Source organism: Cricetulus griseus, unplaced genomic scaffold, assembly GCF_003668045.3.
Source record: "Cricetulus griseus strain 17A/GY unplaced genomic scaffold, alternate assembly CriGri-PICRH-1.0 unplaced_scaffold_1, whole genome shotgun sequence".
Lineage (NCBI taxonomy): Eukaryota > Metazoa > Chordata > Mammalia > Rodentia > Cricetidae > Cricetulus > Cricetulus griseus.
The window spans coordinates 5143018-5155462 of NW_023276808.1; positions in this window are offsets into that span (position 1 = coordinate 5143018).

The following is a 12445-nucleotide window of genomic DNA, read 5'->3' on the forward strand; positions in this document are numbered from 1 at the left end:
CAGCCTGTGGTACTCAAACTATGGGGTGCTTTTTGTTCTGGAATAAAGTGCCTCCAGGTTTTGAGAGCTGCCGGTTGACAAAAGCATGGTTTCCTCAGTTCTTAGTGACTCCTCTAGCTTTCGAATAGCATAGGGCACTCTTGAGACTTGAGCTACAATGGGTCCCTTTGTAGCACGTTTCTGGGTTAACTGCGGTGTCCTGGGATCTTGGAATCCGCGGGCACGGAGGGGAAAATGTTGAGTGGGAAGGAAGGACTCAGGACATCGCTTGCACAGTATCCAGGAGCTGAAGCAGTATTGGAGAGGACTTGGGTGGTTCAGGAGCCCCCAGGCTCGAGGGGACAACCCACATAGTGGTCATCAATGTGGTTGCCCTCACTGAGGCAGAACTGGAAAGTGCTTCCACTTTGGGCCTCGCTGTGTGGGACAAGCATCCCAGTTGAGCCCATTGGAAGCATTTGTGCACAGGCGCTGAGCTCAGGCTTGGGAGTGTGAGGAGTGCTGCACTCTGCTAAAAATGCTGGGTAAGTTAGGTGTGATGGGAACATTGTTCATGAATGTTCCTTGGAGCTAAAAAGGAGCCCAGTAGTGGTGAGACCTACGCTACAACGGTTACATTTTAAAAGCAGATTTTTCTCTTGGGACCTCTTGAGACGGTTTCAGTAGGTTCAAGGTTTGCCTTGGTTGTAAGAACTCCAGTTTAGGGCACATGTCACAGGGGTTTTTTTGTTGGGGGGTTCGATTGAGGGCTTTTCTCTGTCTTTTGATACTGTCTTTGAACTAGCTCTCCTGAACCAAGCTGGTCTCGAACTCACAGAGATCTGCCTGCCTCTGTCACCCTAGTGCTGGGATTAAAGGCAGAGGGAAACGAATCAAGGCATTAACAGAAACTCAGAAACTCCTTGAGCTAAGTTGCAAACAACCTTTGACATGCTGTTTGAACAGGCTCCGTGTGATCAAAACATCTCAGTGGGTTTTTTTTTGTTTGTTTTGTTTTGTTGTTTCAAGACAGGGTTTCTCTAACTTTGGAGTCAGGCTTCTGCTCACATGTGCTGGGATTAAAGGCTTGCCCCTCCACTGAGCACCCTATAAGGCACTTTTTAAGATATGCTGTTTATGCTGGAATTCTTGCCTGCCAGAACGACAGATCTTGCTTGCTTCTTCTAGGAATAGGGCATGTGCTACTTCCCAGTGGTTTTGTGGATTTTTTTTGTTTAGTTTTTTTTGTTTTGTTTTGTTTTGTTTTTGTGGGGGAGGAAGGTGGTAAAATCCTAGTAAATTGTCCAGGTTGTCCTGACTGCCTCTTGGGTGCTAACTGTAACAGCCACAATACTGGGCACTTTTACTTTTGTGCATGCTCACCATTGGGCCTGTGCTTACTCCCCTGTGTCAGGTCACTGCAACCATGTTGGTTCCTGTGATGTATGTCTGGTCTTCATGCTTGGTGGCAGGCTCCTTAACATGCCTGAGCTGGCAGGGATGTGTGTGTGTGTGTGTGTGTGTGTGTGTGTGTGTGTGTGTGTGTGTGTGTGTGTGTGTGTGTGTGTGTGTGTGTGTCTGTGTGTGTGTCTGTGTGTGTGTGTGTGTGTTCCTGTAGGTCCTGGAGTTCAAACCAGCTTCTCTCAAGTTGTCACTCTTCTCCAATTGCTTCATTTTCCTGGGCCTCCCTGTAGCTCTGCCTGCTCTTGAATGACCTGTCTTTGGTTCATGAAGGCACAAGCCACCATGCTCAGCCGATGTAAACATTTGTTCAGCCCAGATGTTAACCATTGGCATGCAATCTATATAGCTCCTTAGGAGAGAATAGAGTCCAGGGTTTCATGCATGCTAGCTAGGCAGCCAGTCTTCCAGCTGGTCCACATGTCCTGCCCTCTCCATGTGTTGAGGCCTCATCTGTGTGGATAGCAAATACAAACAGTGCTGGATCTTTCTAGGTATACTGCCTCTGGAACCTTGGTTTACAGCCCCAGCCCACTTGGGATCTTTTGTGCTTCTGTTTGTTCTAGTGTACAGTTTCCCAGTGTGGTTACAATGTTTGGTTGTGAAGTAGGAAAACAGACAACTTTATTTTCTTTTTTTATCTGACTGGTTTTCTCTGTGGCTTTGGAGGCTGTCCTGGAACTAGGTCTTTAAAGACTAGGCTAGTCTTGAACTCACAGAGATCCACCTGCCTCTGCCTCCTGAGTGCTGGGATTATAGGCTTTTGCCACCAATCCCCAGCTAAAAAGATAAATTTTTAAGGAATTGGCTGGGCAGGGAAATATTGTTCCCCCTTCATATATCTGCAAGGTTTCTTGTTTACTGCTTGAATTACCTGTGGAAACTGTGCAAATATTTGTGAGTCTAGAGAAGCAGAGGCAAGCAGAACTAAGAGGTGGAGGACAGCATTGTCTACAGAGCAAGTTGCAGGTCAGCCAAGGCTGCAGAAACACCTTGACTCTAAAATAATATCCCCACTTCATCCAAATAAGTGTCCTCTCCCCTAAATTAATCTGTAGTTTCACACGTTGGCCAGTAGGTGGGAGTCTTGTCACACTGACTGACTGAAATTTCCAGTATTCAGATTTTTGTGGGGTTCCAGGGCAGTGCTCTCAAGTGCTGGATCACATCTGTCCAATAGAATAAAAGTCCTGGTGGCCTCCATTCCAATGCTGCAGCCCTGCTCAACACCCAATGTCCAATAAGGTTCTGTGAATTGAAGCATTGCCAGCCTCCTGTGGGTCATTTTGTTCAGGTCCACTCCAAACAGCCTGTGGACAATCATGGGACTATCACTATGGACTACAAAGACAGCATCATGGTACCCTGCTTTTAGCCTGTTTTCATTTCTTTCTTTCTTTCTTTTCAAGAGTTATTTATTACATATATACTGTTCTGCCGACATCCCAGAAGAGGACACCAGATTGAATTGTAGATAGCTGTGAACCACCACAACCCATGTGGTTGCTGGGAATTGAACTCAGGACTCCTGGAAGAACAGTCAGTGCTCTTAACCTCTGAACCATCTCTCCATCCCCATAGGCTATTTTTCAAATAGTGTTTTCATTAGTTCTATATGGAGCGCTTCCTGCTCTTACACAGGGCCAGAGTTCAGTTCCACATACAACCATTTTTTAACTAGAACTCCAAGGGATCAGCTGTCCTTTTCTGGCCAATATCAGCTGAATGCATGTGGATACATACATACATAACACACACACACACATACACACACACACACACACACACACACACACACACACACAATTAACCATTAACTTTTCTATTGTTTGTTTGATTAGATTTTTTCCAACAGGCTTTGTCTGTGTAACCTTGTCTGACCTGGAACTCAATCTGTAGACCAGGCTTGCATTGAACTCCCAGAGATCTGTCTGCCTCTGCCTCTCAAGTGCTGGGATTACAGGGTTGTACCACCAATGCCCAGTCTGCTTCCAGTGTTCAGAACTACTGGGCCATCACTCTAGCTGCAACAATACAAATCTCTAGGGCACGGGCAATGGAGATAACTAAGGAGAAAGGCTTTTTCTGCCATGTTTCGTACCAGGAGAGCAGTGATCTCAAGGTGACCTCAGACTTGTAGAAGTACTGTCTGTCAGAGCCCAGAGATGGCTCTGCTTCATCTTGACCCAAGGTCAGAGAGTTCAAAACTGTCCCTAGTGTTCCAAGGTTAAAGTCATAAAGTCTAAGGCATGGCTACTATAGGAAATTTGCTCTTAGTCTTGAATGTCTTACCTAAATATCTACAGACTTGGTCTGAGGTGTGGCCCATAAGGAAAAGTTGAGTCTCAGGTATGGTTATGAAATGTTTCGTGGATTAAGGTAGAAAGTGCTTTTGTTCCTTATACATGATAAAGAAGTCTTTTGCCATGTTCCCCTGTTTGTTGGGGTACTTAAGAATGTTGAAGAATAAACTTGGGAAGTCCAGTTTTCACACTGGATTGTCCTCTTGACTCTATCCTGTGTCTCTTTTATTAAGGGTATTTACCTGCCATGTCTCAATCTATTCTCCCCCTCAGGTATGAACCTGGCAAGTTGGCTGGATCCCACTGAAGCCTAACATGAATTGATTATGACAACTGTGCAATTCAGAAACACAGGTAAATGCAAAACTTAAACAGTAATTTGCAGTATTGGAACTTACAGCTCTGAGGATGCTAGGAAAGCAGACACTCTAAAGCCAAACCGTCTCCCTAGCTCACATTTTCAGGGAGGGCCTTGAACTAAGTTGCCCAGGTTGGCCTTGAACCTGGGATTCTTTTACTTGAGCCTCCTGTGAAGCCGGGTTCCAGTTAGGGGTTTTCTTTGTATGTGTGCTCTTGCTCTTAATTCTGTTTGCTATGGTGTGATTTGGAGGCCAGAGATCAACCTGTAGATGTTTTTCTTTCCACCCACAAGGGTCCTGATATTGAAGCCTGTCATCAAGCTTGGCAGGAGATGCTTTAACCTGATAAGCCAGCTCTCCAGCCCATTAGTTTTATTTCAGGATGAGTATCTTGCACACATGCATGACTGAACCTTATATTGCAGTGCCAATGGAGGTCACCAGGGTGATTTGATCTCCTGGAACTGGAGTTGGATCCCCTGGAACAGGTTGTGAGACAAAGAGAGGGATCTGGTAACAGGGACCTCTGCCAGAGCAACAAGTGCCCTAACCACAAAGCCTCCTTACTCCCAATGTTCAGTTGCTTGTTGGAGACAGGGCCTCTATGCTGCCTTGGCTGGCATGTAATTGTTATGCCATGTTCATGAGATCTCAAAAAGAGGTCCCCAAGGAGCTGACTCACTGATACAAATGCATACCTCAGTTGTGACCAGTTTTTAAAGGAAACAATGGAAAGAAGGGTGGTGTGTGCCTTGGCTGTTCAGGATTGCTTAAGAGTAGGTGACTTGGGCCGGGTGGTGTTGGCAACAGCCTTGGCTGGCATGGAGCTTTTAGAGATCTACCTTTCTCTTCCTTCCATGTGCTGGGATCAAACATGTTCCCAAACACTCTGGGCACCAATCTTGAATGTCTTTAGACATTAATAAATAAAAACCACAGGACACTCCTAGTTGTATTCTCATTTACAGATGTACATAGCATGGTGTGGAAAGCATGTCCAGTGGGTAAATAACAGAGTCAGAACTCTCAGATGCCAGCTGAGACTGGTTTCATTTAAAAGAACAAGAGAGGGCTCAGAGGTTGGAGCACTGGCTGCTCTTCCAGAGTTCCTGAGTTCAATTCCCAACCACCACAGAGTGCCTCACAATCATCTATAAAAAGATTTGGTGCCCTCTTCTGGTGTGCAGTCATACATGCAGGCAGAATGCAGTGTACATAATAAATAAATATTTATAAAAATAAAGCAAAATCCAAGCAATGTTGGCCCACTCCTTTTAAATCCCAGCACACAGAAGGCAGAGGCAGGAAGATCGCTGTGAGTTGGAGACCAGCCTGGTCTACAAATCTGGTTCCAGGACAGCCTCCAAAGCCACAGAGAAACAAACCCTTCCTCTAGGGAAAAAAAAGCAAAAGTACAGGAAGTAAAGTTAAACTGAGCAACACTGTTGTGAAGCAGGGTGAGTCTGAGAGTATAGCCAGTATAGTAACAGATAACAGAAACCTAATACCCCAATAGCAAGAGCTGGAGATATGGCTCAGTGGTTAAGACAGCTCTTCTGGAGGAGCCAAGTTTGGTTTAGTGTTTCACTACATCCTGTAATTGATATTCCCGAGCATCTGATGCCATCTTCTGGCCTCTGTGCACACTGCAAGCCCAGATGCACATACCCATAGATGAAAAGAAAATGCCCAAATTAATAAATGCTTATTCCCCAAGCAGTTTCTAAACACCCCAAGGTTTGTCACAGTGTGTGTGTGTGTGTGTGTGTGTGTGTGTGTGTGTGTGTGTGTGTATGTATTTATGTATGTGTATGTTTGTCTAATGGGGGGTTGCTTTTTGTAGGATGGGAGATTCTTTTCTATCTCCACTTATGTGTGGAGTTACGGAAGCAAGTGGTTAGCATGGTGGCAGGAGCAGGAACTTGAGATACCATATTTTCTATTTTTGGTTTTTTGAGACAGGGTTTCTCTTTGCAACATTTGGTGCCTGTCTTGAAGCTTGCTGTGTAGACCAGGCTGGCAGGGAACTCACAGAGATCCTCCTGTCTCTGCCTCTCGAGTTCTGGGATTAAAGGCTCCAGCCATCACTCCCTGGCTCAGTTATGTTTATGTTTTTCCTGCATTTAGAATGAAAATAACCATCGTTGTTTTCTGTGCTGTGTTTTGAAGTAGCATCTCCCATATCCCACGCTGGCCTGATAGTAGCTATAAAGCTGAGGCTGGCCTTAAAATTTCTACTTAAGCAGCCAGTGTGTAGGGGTGCATTACTCCATTAGCGTGCATCCCCACGCTAATCCTGTCACCCTCCTCCTAAGCAAAACACTCCTCACAGCTCCTGAAGTCTGTAGGTCGGTGCCTCAGGCCTTCCCCCAGCAGCCACAGGCCCCTGTCTCCCAAGTTGTTAAAGCTCAGGTCCAGTTCTCAGAGGCAAGAGTTGACTTGGAGCACACAGGCAATCCATCTGCATGCGTCTGAGCCCAGCTTGCAAATTCCCAACCTAGAGGAAGGGATGGCCAAGGTGAGTTTGTCACATGCCTTTTGGTTAGGTCACCAGGGCTCGGCTTAAATGCCAAATTCGTATGCTGGGTGCAGGGGTATGGCCTTGCCCACCTTTGAGAGAGACAAGGGGAGAAGGCAGAGAGGAAGATAGGACAGAAGGCAAGGGGCAGGCAGCTCACAATAGGCTTTACCTCCAGTCCTAGGCAATCTAAACTTGTCTTCTGGACTCTGTGGGTACCAGGCAAGAGCTTGGTCAAAAGCATGCATGCAGGCTGAAAGCCACATCTGTTAAATTTTGTAATTTTAAAAAAGGAGAAAGGTGTGGGGCTGTGATGGTGCACACATTTAACCCCAACACTCAGGAGGCAGAGGCAGGGGGATAGCTTTGAGTTCAAGGCCAGCCTTGTATACAGAGCAAGTTCCAGGACATCCCGGGCTGTTACACAGAGAAACCTTGATCGTTAATTGTTGCAGAAGCCCATTGTGGGTAGTATATCACTGGGCCAGTAGGGCTGGGCTGTATAAAAGCAGCTAGCAGAGCAAGTGCCAGGGATCCAGGCAGTAAGCAGCAAATTTCTGTGTTTTTTTCTGCTTCAGGCTTCTGCCTTGGTTTCCCTCACTGAAGACCTATATAACCTGTAGGATAAAATAAACTCTTTCTTCCCAAAGTCGCCTTTGATCATGCTATTTATCACAGTAACAGAAAGCCAAGTAGAACTGAGGGTACACTTTGGTCAGTGGTATTTGTTCTGAGACCTGAAAGATTAACCGTGTGTGTGTGTGTGTGTGTGTGTGTGTGTGTGTGTGTGTGTGTGTATGTATGTATGTATGTATGTATGTATGTATGTGTACAGTGTTCTGCTGGCATGTATGCCTGCAGGCCAGAAGACGGCATACGATCTCATTATAAAAGGTTGTGAGCCATCCTGTGGTTGCTGGGATTGAACTCAGGACCTCTGGAAAATCAGCCAGTACTGTCAACCACAGAGACATCTCTCCAGCACCTCCCCTGGAAACTAAATGTACAGCAGAACAGAAGAGAAGTTTTAGTTGTGTCAGTGATGTGCGTGTAAACACCCTGTGGCAGGAAAACTTGACAGAAAGTTTCTGTAGCTAGAGCTGGTGAGGGAAAGGGTGGACAGAGAAGACAGGACAAGCATGATGAGTCAGGAACTCCACACACTGGAGGGTCTGCAGTTTGCAGTCTGGGTGCCTGAGGCCCTCACACAGGAGAAGTACCCCGGGATCACCAAGGTCGTTCAGGCCCAGGTCCACCTCAGTCAGGGTCTGGTTCAGCTTGAGGCTGGAGGCCAGATCTTCACAGGCAGCCTGGCTGAGGTGGCAGATTTTCAGCCTGTGTAAAAGCCAGCCAGTAAGCATGATGGGGGAATTTCCTGGGGACACGGAATCTGTCCTCTGCCCCTGTCTTCAGAGTTCAGTGTTCTCAGGATGCTGTGTGGCACACACCTGTGACACCCACCAGCACATGGTAGACAGAGGCAGGAGATGGTCCATTAGACTTACCAGGGTGTATAGTGAGGCTCTGGCTCAAAAAGCCAGGGACTGTAGGTGTAGCTCAGTAGTAGGGCTCTTGCCTGTTGTGTGCAAGATCCTGGGTTTGATTCCCCAGCACACACACACACACACACACACACACACACACACACACACAAAAGAAAACAAGTAGATCACAAAAGCAGCAAATTCTTCAAGGCCTGGCGATGCTGGTGCATATCTTTGATCCCAGCACTCAGGAGACAGATCAAGCAGATACTAAGCGTTCAAGGCCATCCTTTTATACAGAGTGAATTCCAGAACATACAGGACAATACAGAGAAACCCTATCTAAAAAACAAACAATTGGACAAGTAAAAAAACAGCTGCCCAAGATGCCAATATGGTATTACACGTACTTGATTACATAAATATATACAGGATTTTCAAATTGCACTTAAAAATTATTTTGTGGCCTGGAGTTGGTGGCGCACACCTTTAATACCAGCACTTGGAAGGCAAAGGCAGGCAGATCTCTGTGAGTTTGAGGCCAGACTGGTCTCCAGAGTGAATGCCAGTATTGGCTCGAAAGCAAGAAACCCTGTCTCAAAAACCAAAAACAAAAAAAAATATTTTGTGTGAGGTAGGCATGCTGGCACTTGCCTTTAATCCTGGCACTGAGGAGGCAGAGGCAGGCGGATCTCTGTGAGTTGGAGGCCAGCCTGGTTTACATATCAAATTGCAGGTTAGTTAGGGATATACAATGAGACCCTGTCTCAAAAACATTTTGTGGGCTATACCTGTGCACGTGCACAGCAACAAGTGCTCCTCAGCACGGAGCCATCCCTCCAGCCCCTGTGGGCTTTTCTAATTAATGCAGGAGCCCATTGTGGGCATTGTTCCAGGAAAGCTTGCAAGAGTCTCCTTTCACAGTGTGGGCCCCAGGCACTAAACTCAGATTTTCAGGTACCTTTACCTGAGGAACCATCTCAGGAGCCCCTACATGTACTTTCTAGTAAGACTTTTAATTCTCTAAATCAAACAAGACTGGAATATGTCTCAAGTCTTTGGTCCTAGCATTTGTGGTTATAATTGTGGCGATCAGGTTCTTCCTTCCTTAGTAATGAATGGTTGAACTTCCTTAGGGGATTGCACTTTGTCACCAGCCTTGATAGCCATTGTCTTTATCTGCTGCACTGCCACCTTCTTTTCCCCCCGCTATCAAATCTCTCTCTCTCTCTCTCTCTCTCTCTCTCTCTCTCTCTCTCTCTCTCTCTCTCTGCCTGTGTAGACCAGGCGGGGCTGGAACTCGCAGAGATCAGCCAGCCTCTGCCTCCAGAGTGCTGGGACTAAAGGCATGCACCACCAACACCTGGCCTCTTTTATCTAATTTTTAAAATTATTATTTTATTGGGGTGGAGAGATGGTTCAACTATCTAGAGCATGGGCACCTCTTGCAGAGGACCTAGGGTTCAATTCCCAATACTCACATGGCAGCTCACAGCTGTTATGGGATATTAGTTGAAGATGTGTTACATTCTTTTATGTTGCATTTGTTTAACCCTGTGAAGCTGTGTTACTTTGCCTGCCCAACACACCTGACTGGTCTAATAAAGAGCTGAACTGTCAATAGCTAGGCAGGAGAGAGGGATAGACAGGGCTGGTGGGCAGAGAGAATAAATAGAAGAAGAGAGAGAGGAAAAGGGAAGGAGGAGGAAAGGAGGAAAGAGAACACCAGGGGGCAGCCACACAGCCACCAACAGAGTAAGAAGGAAAGACAGAGATAGAGACTGGAGAAAGGTAAAAGCCCAGAGGCACAAGGTAGATGGGATTTTTTTAAAAAGATTTGTTTATTTATTCTGTGTATAGCATTCTTCCTGCATATGTGTGTGCCCTGAATACTAGGAGAGGGCACTGGAACACATTACAGATTGATTGTGATCCACCATGTGGTTGCTGGGAATTGAACTCAGGAACCCTGAAGAACAGCCAGTGCTCTTAACCTCTGAGCCATTGCTCCAGTCCCTCTAGATGGAATAACTATGCACAACCATCTGCAACTCCATTTCCAAGGGACCCATCACCCTCACACAGACATACATTCAGGCAAAACACCAATGCTCATGAAATATAAATTACATAACATTTTAGCTGGGCGGTGGTGGCACAGGACTTTAAACCCAGCACTTGGGAGGCAGAGGCAGGCAGAACTCCTTGAGTTCGAGTCCAGGCTGGTTTACAGAGTTAGATCCATGATAGCTAGGGCACCACAGAGAAATCCTGTTGGGGACCTTTTGGGGGGTCTGCTGTTCTTCCAGTAACTAATGGTGACCCACAGTGCTCTTAGGATCCACTGTCTGTCTCAAACTAGGTGTTTACTACCTAGTTCCCTCCTTTCACCTAGGCTTCTATGCAAGAATGCAAATTATCCATGCACTGAGGCTGGATTGGGGGCATGGACTTTGATCTGAGTAAATTTACACTGTGGCGGCTGTTGGTATATAAGCCTACTCTGCTTTGAAATAAACACCCTTCTCCTTGTCAGAGTGACCAGCAGTGTTGTCTTTATTTAATCCTCAGATTCCCTTTCTGGATGCCATGAGAAGGTTGTAGTCCTGACCTTTATGACAATCGAGGTCCCAGCCAGATTTGGAAAAGAAGGGGAGACACTGAAGGATCACCCGGGAAGGCTTGCTAAGGTAAGGGAACGGGTATATTGAAGATTGGTGCAGATAGTTCTTACTCTCTTATGGGGAAACAATTGGTCCAATTTCCAATAAGCAGGGCACCAGTATTAAGTACAAGACAACAACAGACTTTAAAAACTATACATGAAGTCAGCCCTTGGTTTTTAATCTATGACCTTAGTATTGTTGATGGGGAGCAGGTGAGGATAGACCTGTAAAGGGCATTACACAGAGATTTGCCGAATGCCATACCAACTGTTACTTTTTCCATGTGCCCTCTTGTCAAAGAAGCACTTCTTAGTAATATTGTGGAAGTGAAAAAGCAGGTTGAGGAAGCCAAGGCTGCCTTGATAGAGGCTCAGAACCAAGAGTCTTACGTCACTTCAAGCTTCTAATGACACTTCCTTTGGGTCCCCTCCCTCGTCTTCAGGGGATGAGACTAAGGAAAGTGAAGAACTGGAAAGTGACATTAAATTAAAACATAAGGTAAAAAAATAATGTTCCCTTGAGCCTTGACCTCCTGCTCATAATTCTAGTGCTCTCTGGTTTTTTTCGGCCTTTCCTGAAGAGCAGAGGGGCACAGTGATGTTCCCAATCACAGAGATAGTTGTTCCCCAAGGCTAGAATCAGAGAGCATTCCCCTCTTAATTTTAAGGATATTAAACAGCTGAAAGAGGCAGCTATGGCTTACGGGTGTCATGTCCCTTTTACTCAGACCATTTTTGAATTCTTTTGGGGCTTGAATTCCCTCCCAGTGATTAACAACAATTATGTCCAGCTGTGCTATTCAGGGGAGATTATTTGATTTGGAGAGGGGAATTCCAAGAGCTATGTAACAAAATGACACAGCACAACACGGCTGCCGGTTTCCCTGAAAGGAATTCAGAAATGCTTACTGGTAGGAGAGCCTATGCAGACCTAGGTAAGCCAATTCGTTATGATCCAGCTGTATGTGCACAGATCTCAGCAGCTGCTGGCCGTGTTTGGAAAGCTTTACCTAACTAGGCCATAATAGACCAACTTTCTAGGGTCCTTCAAGGATCTTCTGATTCCTATTCTGACTTTGTGGATGGGCTCCTACAACTTACAGGCTGTATATTTGGGGATACTGATAATATCATGTCTATAGTTAGACAACTAGCTTTTGAAAATGCCAACAATTATTGTAAAGAGGCTTTACGACCTCACAAGGCCAAAAGCCTCAATGATTACATTCACATTTGTAGAGATATAGATGGACACCACCTTATAGGACAAGTTATTGCTTCTGCTATGCAGGGAAATAAGAAGGTCAGTGAGGGAGCCAGACCAAAGCACGCTTGGTTGTGAACATATGGGGTGCATGCTCAAAAGATTGGACAACTTTCAAACTTTAAATAGTTTTCGGAGGTTTATGGGTAATATTAATTGTATCAGACCTAGTTTAAAAATTACTACTGGGCAACTTAAGTCTCTTCTTAATATATTACAAGATGATTCAGATCCCAATTCTCCTCGAATACTTACTACTCGAGGAGGGAAGTGCATCCATTTGATTGAAAAGGCCTTAGAAGGAGCTCATTTGAATTGTATAGATTATGCCGAGCTTTTAAAATTATTAGTGTTTTGTTCTGCTCATTTTCCTACAGGAGTTTTTTGGCAAGAGAGTCCTATTCTTTGGGTT